This window comes from Ovis aries, chromosome X (assembly GCF_016772045.2).
Source record: "Ovis aries strain OAR_USU_Benz2616 breed Rambouillet chromosome X, ARS-UI_Ramb_v3.0, whole genome shotgun sequence".
Taxonomy (NCBI): domain Eukaryota; kingdom Metazoa; phylum Chordata; class Mammalia; order Artiodactyla; family Bovidae; genus Ovis; species Ovis aries.
Genome location: NC_056080.1, coordinates 127,613,212 through 127,623,514, shown reverse-complemented (window position 1 = coordinate 127,623,514; position 10,303 = coordinate 127,613,212). Strand labels below are relative to the sequence as shown.

At 46.2% G+C, this 10,303-nt stretch overlaps 1 non-coding gene across 1 annotated transcript; it reads left to right on the top strand.

Annotated features, from left to right (window-relative positions):
* Window positions 1-7,544: 7,544 nt before the first annotated feature.
* Window positions 7,545-7,617, top strand: TRNAG-CCC (transfer RNA glycine (anticodon CCC)). The gene has a single exon. It is a non-coding gene; the product is annotated as a tRNA-Gly (tRNA).
* The last annotated feature ends 2,686 nt before the right edge of the window (window positions 7,618-10,303 follow it).

The following is a 10,303-nucleotide window of genomic DNA, read 5'->3' as shown; positions in this document are numbered from 1 at the left end:
GTCTTGGCCGCCCAATCATGGTTCTTACTTCTTTGTTTCCAAGCTGTTAACTGTATTGTTAAGCCAATAATAGACACAGCTGCACTTTTCTTCAGTTATAAGAATTGAAGATGCCTGGGGTTAATTGAGAACTAGGTATAGTGTAATTCTTTGCATTATACCTAAGTTATAGGCTGTATATGCCTGTTGGATCTCTGGTTCTTAATCCTGATGATAGGAATTAGGTCTTTTCTTAGAGGAAGGGAGTAGTTTTTATAATTTATTCATTTTTTGAGCCAGTTTTGCCAAATGTGGTTAAAACTTCCCTCCATCTGTAGTTGACACACATTTAGCATTTAATTTCAGCTCTTCTAATTATAATGCATTCCAAAATGTTACATGAGGGTTTTTTGTGTGAGTGTGTGCATTATCAAATAAGCACACTGACTTTTTGAGAAACTAAATGCTTCTAGAGCTTTGCGAAGGGTGCTGCCTTGTCTTTGAAGCCTGGTTCGGCTTTTGTTTTTGTTGTATCTTGAATATCAGGGTATTTACAATGATCTTTTGGAAAAAGTGATTCAAAAGGGAACCGAATTGAGCTGTGAAATGTGTTCCTCTGACCCTCTAGGCCTCTTTGATTTCAGGTCTTTGATCTGGGGCCAGCTGACGTGGAACACTGATGCCATAAATTGCTTATTCTGCTATTTCCTGAAGTATTGGGTCACTGAATCAGGGTTTGCTATGTCAGAATTTTTTTTGACATCAGGACCCCCTACTCTGGGCCCTCTTGGGCAATCCAGTTCCTAGGATGAGCTTTTGAGGCCCTCAGGAAAGGCCCTTAGCCCCCATCTTTGATTCCTGTGCCTGAGGGCAGGTCAGGATTCAATTCCCTGCGACACCCAGCATAGTGCCTGAAGTACTGCCAGAACTGTTCTTTTTTCCTCCAGTGAGAGTCCCAAGTGTCCTGGATGGCAATTCTTAACTGGGGAACAGTAGCAGGAACAGGCCTGTAGGGGCCAGGGAGGAGGCATAAAAGCTGAATGGAGTTGCAAGGAAAGCACAGTTGAGAAGAGACTAGCCTTAATAGCCGTGTAATTACTTCTGAGCAAAAGACATCACCAGGTTTGATTTCACATGCCCTCACCTCCCCTTACCCTTAGAACCGGAGAAAAGGAGATTACTTGGACCAAGGCTGAACTAGGCAACTCTCAAACCTAATGTCTTTATCAGAGGTTTATTTCATCTCAAGTTGGGGCTTTTCCAGATTTGGAATAAAAGCATTTTCTGCTCAAGAGTTTTATTAACTTGCCCATCAATAGTATGTAGCCCTTAACCTGAGGGTTATTAGAATCATGTAAAAGTTGAAATTAAAGAAAAAGCTCTCCTATTAACTTGCCCTCCTACCATCTCCCTCTTGGTTGTGGGGGAAGGGGAGGAGACCTCCAGAAAGAAGTCACGTTGTGAGGTGTGGGGGCAGGATAGAAAGCTCTGTATTGCCACCCCGAGGGCCTACCACTTGGACTGGAGACCACTAAAAGTGTAAGTACCCTATTTGCAAGAATAGCCCTTATGTCCGCAGTCAGGAATTGGAGCCAGCCCCCTACCCTGGCTTGAGTCTCTACCTCCGGTCTCGAGATGGATGCTTCTTCAGCCCTGATGATTGGCTCTTGCAGCCCTGAGCCCCAGTCTCCTCTGTGTCTGGTTTTCCCTTGCCCTGCCTTTGCCAGGGATTCATTTTCATTACCGTGAAAAAAGGCACAGACCTTTTGCAACCTGTGCATCAAGGACCAAAAGAGGTCCTTATAGGAGGGCCCTGTGTCTGGGGTCTTCTAAAGATCCCAAAGGGGCTTCCCCTGGTGGCTCCATGGTAAAGAATCCACCTGCCATTGTAGGAAACTAGGGTTTTTAAATTCATTGATTTGGCCATGCTGGGTTTTAGTTGTGGCTTGCAGAATCTTCCATCTTTGTTGCAGTGTGCAGGATCTTTAGTTGTAGCATGTGAACTCTTAGTTGCAGTATGTGGGATCTAGTTCCATGACCAGGGATCAAACCTAGGCCCCCTGCATTGGGAGCGTGGAGTCCTCACCACTGGACCACAAGGGAAGCCTGAAACAGGTTCTTCTGACAGTCATGATTGAAGTGGAGCTACAGTTTTATTCTTGAGGCTTGTTTTCTCTTGGGCTTTTCTTGCAAGTCTTACACGCCTTGTTTAAAAAAAAAAGCAAATTCTCCAAATTATGACAGATTTTTGATGACTTGATGTTCTGTAAAATCTTGCTTGGTTCAAATATTTCTTCTAAAAAATCACCTTTTCCAAAGTCTAGGTCTTGGTAGGACAACTACAGGGGAGTTAAGATGCTAACAAGTATGTTCAGATCCCTTGTACTATGCACACATGAGAGTTAAGATCCATCGGGCCTTGCCATTGGTTCTTGGGTTGCCCTTCTGGGTTGATTTCTGCTGGGGCAAGTGATGTTAGCTGCCTCAGACTTTTATGCTGTTAAGAAAAACCTGTGTTAGGAAAACTTGTTTCAGGGATAAAATTGAATGTAAGGCCAGATGTTAGTTGTCAAATCTCAAGGAAATAGCAGTGTAAAGTCAGTTTCCCATAAATCTGATAACCAAGAGACTGATTTGAGGTCACATTGAGGCTCTCCTGGTGGCTCAGAGGTTAAAGCGTCTGCCTCCGATACAGGAGACCCAGGTTCGATCCCTGGGTCGGGAAGATCCCCTGGAGAAGGAAATGGTAACCCACTCCAGTATTCTTGCCTGGAGAATCCCATGGATGGAGAAGCCTGGTAGGCTACAGTCCATGGGGTCGCAAAGAGTCGGACACCACTGAGCAACTTCACTTTCACTCTTTTGGTTCATTTGGATGGTGTTGGGCCCACTGTATTCTTTTTTTCTTTTGGCTGCAATTTGTGGCTTGCAAGATCTTAGCTCCCCAAACAAGGATTGAACCCAGGCCTGGCAGTGAAAGAGCTGAGTTCTAACCACAGGACCACCAGGAATCCCCTTGAGTGTATGTTTTTTCCTTTTTATTGGAAGATAATTGCTCTACTATGTTGTGTTGGTATCTGCCATACATCAACATGAATCAGGCACGGGTATAAATACTTCCCCTCCCTCCCTTGAATGTATGTTAATGAGAAGGATTGAAATGAAGGGCGGGAGATACAGAGGGTGATATCAACCTACAGAGGGTGAAAGAAGCAAGGGTTCTTTCCTTAAAGCTTTCGGGAAGTTGAATTGGCCTCTAAGATTGCAAAGGCCTTGCAGGAGCTGAACAGGCCCTACTGCTTCTCCCTTCCCGAGGCTGCTTTCCTGTCTCAGCACCGAGGCCCTGTCCACCACCTTTCATTCCCCCCTCCCCCATTTTCCTGCCTGGATGCCCTTAGCCTCTGATGTTCCTAAGGACATTGATTATGCCATGAAGGTCTTTAGGCCCTGTGTTTTGAGCATGTTCCCTTGGTTTTTAGCTTGCAGAATGAAAGGAAAGGAAACCCAGAGGGGCAGGGAAACTTTCCATCCCAACCCTGGGTAACCTTACCTGCCCCAGAGCTTCAGAAAGCTGGCTCCTCTTCCAGCTGAGTCCCTGTGGCTAGCTCCACTTTGCTGCTGATCTATTGTATGCCCCCCAGTGACAGCTCACTGTCCCCACCCCATGCCTGGAGGGAGACCAAAGCCAGCCATCAGAGTCTGACTGTTCATCTTTTCCCAGTCTTTTCCCCAGCACATTTCTCCAGTAGCCAGGCAGCCACCTGTGAAAAACAGAAGGGATGGGAAGGGGAACTTCCAATCCAGTGTTAAGACCACACAGCCAATGCAGGGGGCACGTGTTTGATCTCTGGTCAGGGAACTGATTCCCACATTTCTCACAGCATGGCCAAAAAGTAAAAATTTTAAAAGGTAGAGTGATACGTTGGAAAAAAAAAAAAAAACAATAGAGAGGAAGGCTCCTTTTGAGACAAAAATCTCTGAAGCCCTGCGGAGTGACAAGAAGCCTTTGTCCCATTCCTCCCTATCCTTTGGTTTTTTAACTGGCTCAATTCTGTATCTATTCTCCAAGTTTACCTCCACACCTGCTGTTGCAGCCAGGTCTTGTCACTTCACCCATACAGTTGCCATGAGCACACACACATATTGGGGTTTTGATTCATGGTTTGGATATAAAAACAGAACAGTCAGCCTTGTCCGTTTCACCCGGGCAATACCAGAGCAGTAAGTCAGCCTGGAGCCACTCCACTGAACTGTAGTTCTCATCCTCAAAGTTCTTGGGGTTGGGAACTTACTATGCAGGAGGGGCTGCAGCAATGGGGAGAGCTGCTGAAGCCTGGCTTGAGGAGGATTCCCCCTCCCATCCTTGTCCTGCAGCCGTTTCCAACTGGGCCTGTTACTACTATTCAGCTGCCACCAGGGGGAGCCAAACCTGCTCAGGGCTCTAAGCACCTGCTAAGAGCTTAGCGTTCTCCAGGTCCCCTCTTCCCTTTTATGTTGCCAGCAGTCAGGGTGACAACACAGTGCTTAATTCTCACTCATTCAGCAGAGGAAAGTGCACACAGTGTAAGCGCATTCCAAGTGCCATGCTAGATGCTAAGAACTCAGAAAGGAAAGTGTTCTTTACCCAAAGCGCCTGTCTAGAGGGTGAAATAAGGCATCACAACTTGGTGTGATAGAGATTATGATGAGGGAAGAGCCAAGTGCGATGGGAGCACAAGAGGGTCACCTGAGCCAGTGGTGGAAGTCAGGGAAAGGTTCCTCAAGGAAAACATTTTGACTTAAAGCAGTTGCTTACAAGTTGGCCAAAGGGGTTTGGGGAGAAGAGTTTCAGGCAAAAAAAAAAAAAAAAAAGCAAAAAAGAATGTAGCTGAGGAGGACTTCCTTGGTGGTCCAGTGGTTAAGAATCTGTCTTCCAATGCAGGGGATGTGGGTTTGATCCCTGGTTGGGGAACTAAGATCCCCCCATGCCCTGGGGCAACTAATTCTTTGCATGGCAATGAAGACCCAGGGTAGCCAAAAAAAGAATGGGGCTGGGGTGTGTGTGTGTGTGTTTACAGGTAAGATGGGGAGCTGTGATGAGTAACGGGGGTGGTAAGGCCAGATCATAAAGGATGGTATAAGAATGAGTGGATGCCTGCCTTCCCAGGGTACATAGTAACAGCACCCCCTTACATGCTGTCCTGGTTTGGATAACTGAGGAAGCTATCACATGCTTTCCTACTTGTAAGACATACTAAGGAGTATGAGCTTCATCCTAGGAGCAGAGAAGAACCACACGAAAGTTTGAAGAGGGACCTGACAGGATCAGATCCAGACAGATGAAATAGACTGGCAGTAGGTGAAGAATGGATTGGGTGGAGCTAAGTGTGGAGAGAGGTCAGTTATGGAGCCATGCAGTTGTCCAAGGGAGAGATGAAGGTGGCCGGGGCGAGAGAAGTGTTGGTAGGGAGAAAACCAATTTGCACTCTTGGGCAGCAAAACGCAACAGAAGCTGGTGGCTGCTGGTACTGTGGAGGGTGGGGCTGCCTGTGGAGAGGTTGTGGTCATCAATATATTTTTGCCCAAATGTCTTTTCCCGATAGTCATGAGGCAGTGGGGCTGCAAACCAGGCCAGCCTTAAGTATCTTGGATCTTTGAATCCAAAGGATAAGGAAAAGTGGGGGGAGGATATGGAACAGGAGGAAAGCTAGGGAACAGTGAGGAAAGGTAAAAAGAGATTTAAATGCACAAGGTAGAAACCTGGATTATAGGTTATGTAAAAGAGAACAATAAATGGAAGCCAACATAGAAGGCTCTATAAGAAAGAAAGGTGGATATTTTAAAAATTACAGTTTACAACAGCATGTGTCCATTAAGGGAGATGAGTGTAAAAAGCCTTCACCCATAATCTGCTGCTCCATGACAGGGATGATGATTTTGGTGTATTTGGCAGGTAGGCATGAAGCAAGAGCGGAAACAGCAGGTGAACTAGAGAAAATCTATGGTAACAGTTTAACAGGGTCCAAGGCCAGATTTAGAAGGCTACATCAGCAACCCAGCTAAGGAATGGCAATCGGAGACTCATTGCAAAGGAGGGCAAAGGCTTCAGAGCCTTGTGTCCATGCTGAACGGGATCCTTGTTTTCTTCTTAATTAAAATGTTCATTTTTAGATAGTTACAGATTCACATGCAGCTGTGAAAAATAATTCAGAGATCCCATACCCCCTTTACCCACTTTCTCCTGCTTGTCACAGCTTGCAGAGCTAGAGTGTAATATACAACCAGAATCAATATATTGACACAAGCAAGATACAGACAGTGCCATCACCACCAGGAGCTCTCACAGCCGCTTCCCTGCCACCCCTGCACCCTCCCTCGTCCCTGGCAACTACTAATTTGTTCTTCATTTCCATAATTTTGTCATTTCAAGAGTGTCATGTAAATAGAATCACACAGCATGTAACCTTTTGGGACTGACTTTTTTTCTTTTTAAACGGAGCCTAATTCTCTGGCTGTTAATACAAAATGCATGTTATCAATAGTTTGTTCCGTGGTATACAAACCTTTCATCCATCTCAGGACATCTGGTTTCCAGTTTGGTGCTATTAAGAATAAAACTGCTGTGAACATTTATGTACAGGTTTTTGTGTGAACAGAAGTTTTTTATTTCACTGGGATAAATGCCCAGAAACACAGTTGCTGAGTCTTATAGTGGTTGCATGTTTCATTTTTTTTTTTTTTTCAGAAATTGCCAAACTGGTTTTCACAGCGGCTGCACCACTTTACCATTCCCAATTTTTCCGCAGCCTTTGGTTGTGTCGCCATTTGGATTTTCGGCTTGTGTTTAGCCAGTCTGAGTGGTGTGTAGTAATGTCTCCTGGTTGTCATTTGTGCTCTCTAGGCTAATGATGTTGAGCATCTTTTTGTGTGCTTACTTGCCATCCTTAGATCCTCTTTGCTATAGTGTCTGATCAAATTTAGGGGGATCTTTTCTAAGCTTTCTGTTTCAGCCTAGCTCCCTCTGACAGGGCTCTAGCGCAAAAAGGGGAGGGGATTGGGGCACCACCACAGGACTGCCAGCTGGGGGTCAAAACACAGGTCCCCACTCAGCCTCCACAGACAACTGTGTAGGGAACCTCCCTGTTACTGGTGGGCAGGTTTGGGTGTTCCAGTCTCCACTGATACCTCCTGGCTGGGAGGCATAGGAATTCCTCATTACCGCTCCTCAATAGACATCACAGGTGGAAAGGGTATGGCTCTATTACTGCTGGGTGACAGAGAAAGTCTTAACTCTCTACTAGAGCGTCTGACAGCACCTAGCCAGGAAGGGAAGTGTAGTAGTCGAATTACCACCTTGTGGGTGTGGAAGTCCTGGCTCCCCACGTGGTCTCCACTGATGCCCAAGCAGGGAGCAAATTACCACCTAGCTCCCTCCTCTGCCTTCTCTGGCATCCTGTCTGGCAAGGGACTCAGGTGGGAGCTTGGGAGCCTGACGTTAAAATCTCTGCTCCCTACTCAGCCTTTGCTGGTGGATGTGTTCAGCGACACTAGAGAGCTTCTTATCTAAAATGGTCTGTCTTGGGCCTTCCCTGGTGGTCCAGTGGCTAAGACTCTGTGCTCCCAATGCAGGGGGCCCAGGTTCCATCCCTGGTCAGGGAACTAGATCCTGCATGTTGCAACTAAGGGTTCACATGCCCCAACTAAAGATCCCACATGCCTGCATGCTGCAACTAAGACCTGGTGCAACCAAATAAATAAATAAATGAAAGTAAAAAGATAAAAATAAAGTGTTCTGTCTTGCTAAGCTGTCCCTCTCCTAGAGAGAGACAACCTTTCCTGGGGCTTTTTAATCTGCAACCATTAGCCTTTCCAGGTTGTCAGTTTCTTGAGCTCCAAGGGTGAAAAAATGAGGCAAGAAGAAAACTCAGGAGACTCACCACCATGTGTCATTGCTTGAGTCCAAAAACCCCTAGCCTGTCTGCCTTCTCCATCTTTCAAAGTCTCTTGTGGTTTTTTCATACAAACTGTCCAGAGTTGTCAGTTTTACTTGGCTGAAGGAATCAGCAAAATTAAGTCTACCCTGGCTTCCCTGGTGGCTCAGATGGTAAAGAATATGCCTGCAATGCAGGACATACAGGTTTGATCCCTGGGTCAGGAAAATCCCCTGGAGAAGGGAATGGCCATTCCAGTATTCTTGCCTGGAGAATTCCATGTACAGAGGACCATGGCGGGTTACAGTCCATAGGGTCGCAAAGAGTCAGATACAACTGAGTGACTAACACTTTAATTTTCATCTTCCTAAACCTCCTTTTGCCTTTGGAAAAAACCACAACTTTGTATTGATGAGTAACATATTGGAAAGTGTGCGATTCACAAGTTTACAGCTTAATGAATTTTCACACACTGAACCCACCTAGCATCCAGATTAAAAAAAAAGGTGAAGAACATTACCAGTACCCCCACAAGTCTCCTCACAGCCCTTTTCAACCACATTCTCCACACTGGAGTAGCTACTGCCTCTGTGGCTCTTACATGGTGGCCCAGCAGAAGGGCAGCAACAGCTGGTGATCCACCTTGACTGGTTTGTAGCTCTCTTCAGCGTGTGAGCGTGAGTGCATGTGTATGTGCGTGCTCACACCTGTCCCCTCATGCACAGGCTGGTAGAGTTTTTCACACAACTTCTATTCATCTGACCTTCTCACCTAGGCACCTTAGGTTTGCAAGTTCTTCACAGACCTGGGTTGAAATTTGAGTTCCATTATTTACCTAAAGTTTAGTGTAGTAACTAAGAACGTGGGCTTTGGGGTCAAGCTGTGCTAAGTCACTTCAGTCATGTCTGACTCTGTGTGACACTATAGACTGTAGCCCACCAGACTCCTCTGTCCATGGGATTTCCTAGGCAAGAATATTAGAGTGGGTTTCCATGCTCTCCTCCAGGGAATATTCCCTACCCAGGAATTGAACCTGCATCTTTTATGTCTCTTGTGTTGGCAGGCAGGTTCTTTACTACTAGTGCCACCTGGGAAGCCCCCAAACATGACTTAAAATCCAAGTTCTCCTACCTGTTGACTGTGTGGTCTAGAAAAGGGTAATAACAGTAGGGCCTTATGTCTAGGCGCTGTGAGGATTACATGAAACAATTCATGCGAAGTGCTTAGAACAATGCTTGACACAGAGGCCAACCGACCCTCAATCAGCTTAGGTATTAGCATGGTTAGTGTGAGGGCTGTTGTGACTCTTAAAGGATATCAGTTATGTCAAGTGCCTGATACAGTTCCTAACAGTAAGTGTGAGCTCTCCTCCTTCTCGCCTGCCTGCCTAGTCACTCAGTCATGTCCAACTCCTTGCGACCCCATGGACTGTAGCCACCAGGCCCCTCTGTCCATGGAATTCTCCAGGCAAGAATACTGGAGTGGGTTGCCATTCCCTTCTCCAGCGGATCTTTCCGACCCAGGGATGGAACCCGGGTCTCCTGCGTTGCAGGCTGATTCTTTACTGTCTGAGCCACCAGGGAAGCCTTGCAGGGGAACACTAAGGAGTTGGTACTGATAATTTTATTGTCATGGGTCGGGCGAAGAGAAGGAAAAGTTTCAGTGGGAATAGTAGCTGTGCTGTGGTGTCCTTCCCATGCTTCCTGGGAGTATGCATTAGGTTCCCTTTTGACAGATTTCCTTCTCCTTCTTGGAAGCAAACTCAGCTCCCGCTGCCTCCCTTCATGCCCTGACTCTAGACTCTTCTGGGGAAAGGTCTAGATGGAGCAGAAGGCAATGCTCATGGGAAAGCCAGCCTCCTCTCCACAGGTTAAGGTGGACCTGGCCCCTCAGCTCTGACGCTATTGTATTTCCTCCTTCATATGGCAGAATAAAGGCCCTGGAGGGTTCCAGGCTAGTACCACTCCATATTCCAGGATGGCCCCTGTGAGTCTTTTCCTTTCTCTGGCAAATGGTACTGACTGCCATGCCCAGACCTACTTCCATGAAGCTACAAGTTGTCTCCCAGTTTGGGGGTTAAGGAGAGAGTTTGTCACTAAATATCCAAAATGTAGTTTGACATAAGTTTCATTTTCAAACTATCTCACTACACATTTCTGTGAGAAGAGAAGGAAAGAGTATCTTGAAGTTGAAAAAAGCTAGGGCATTACAAGTCCCCAAGTTTGGGGGTCAGCTACTGTGCTAATTGAATGTAATTTATAAACTGCTCTGCCTTGTTTCAGTGTAGAAAAATTTGCCACACCCTCTAGATTTATGGTGTTGCCCTTCTCTCTGCAGACAGCAGAGGGCCTCATTAGCACAAACTCAATGTCACTGACATACATGGGAAGGGATGTTTGTAAGGCTCTCAGTTC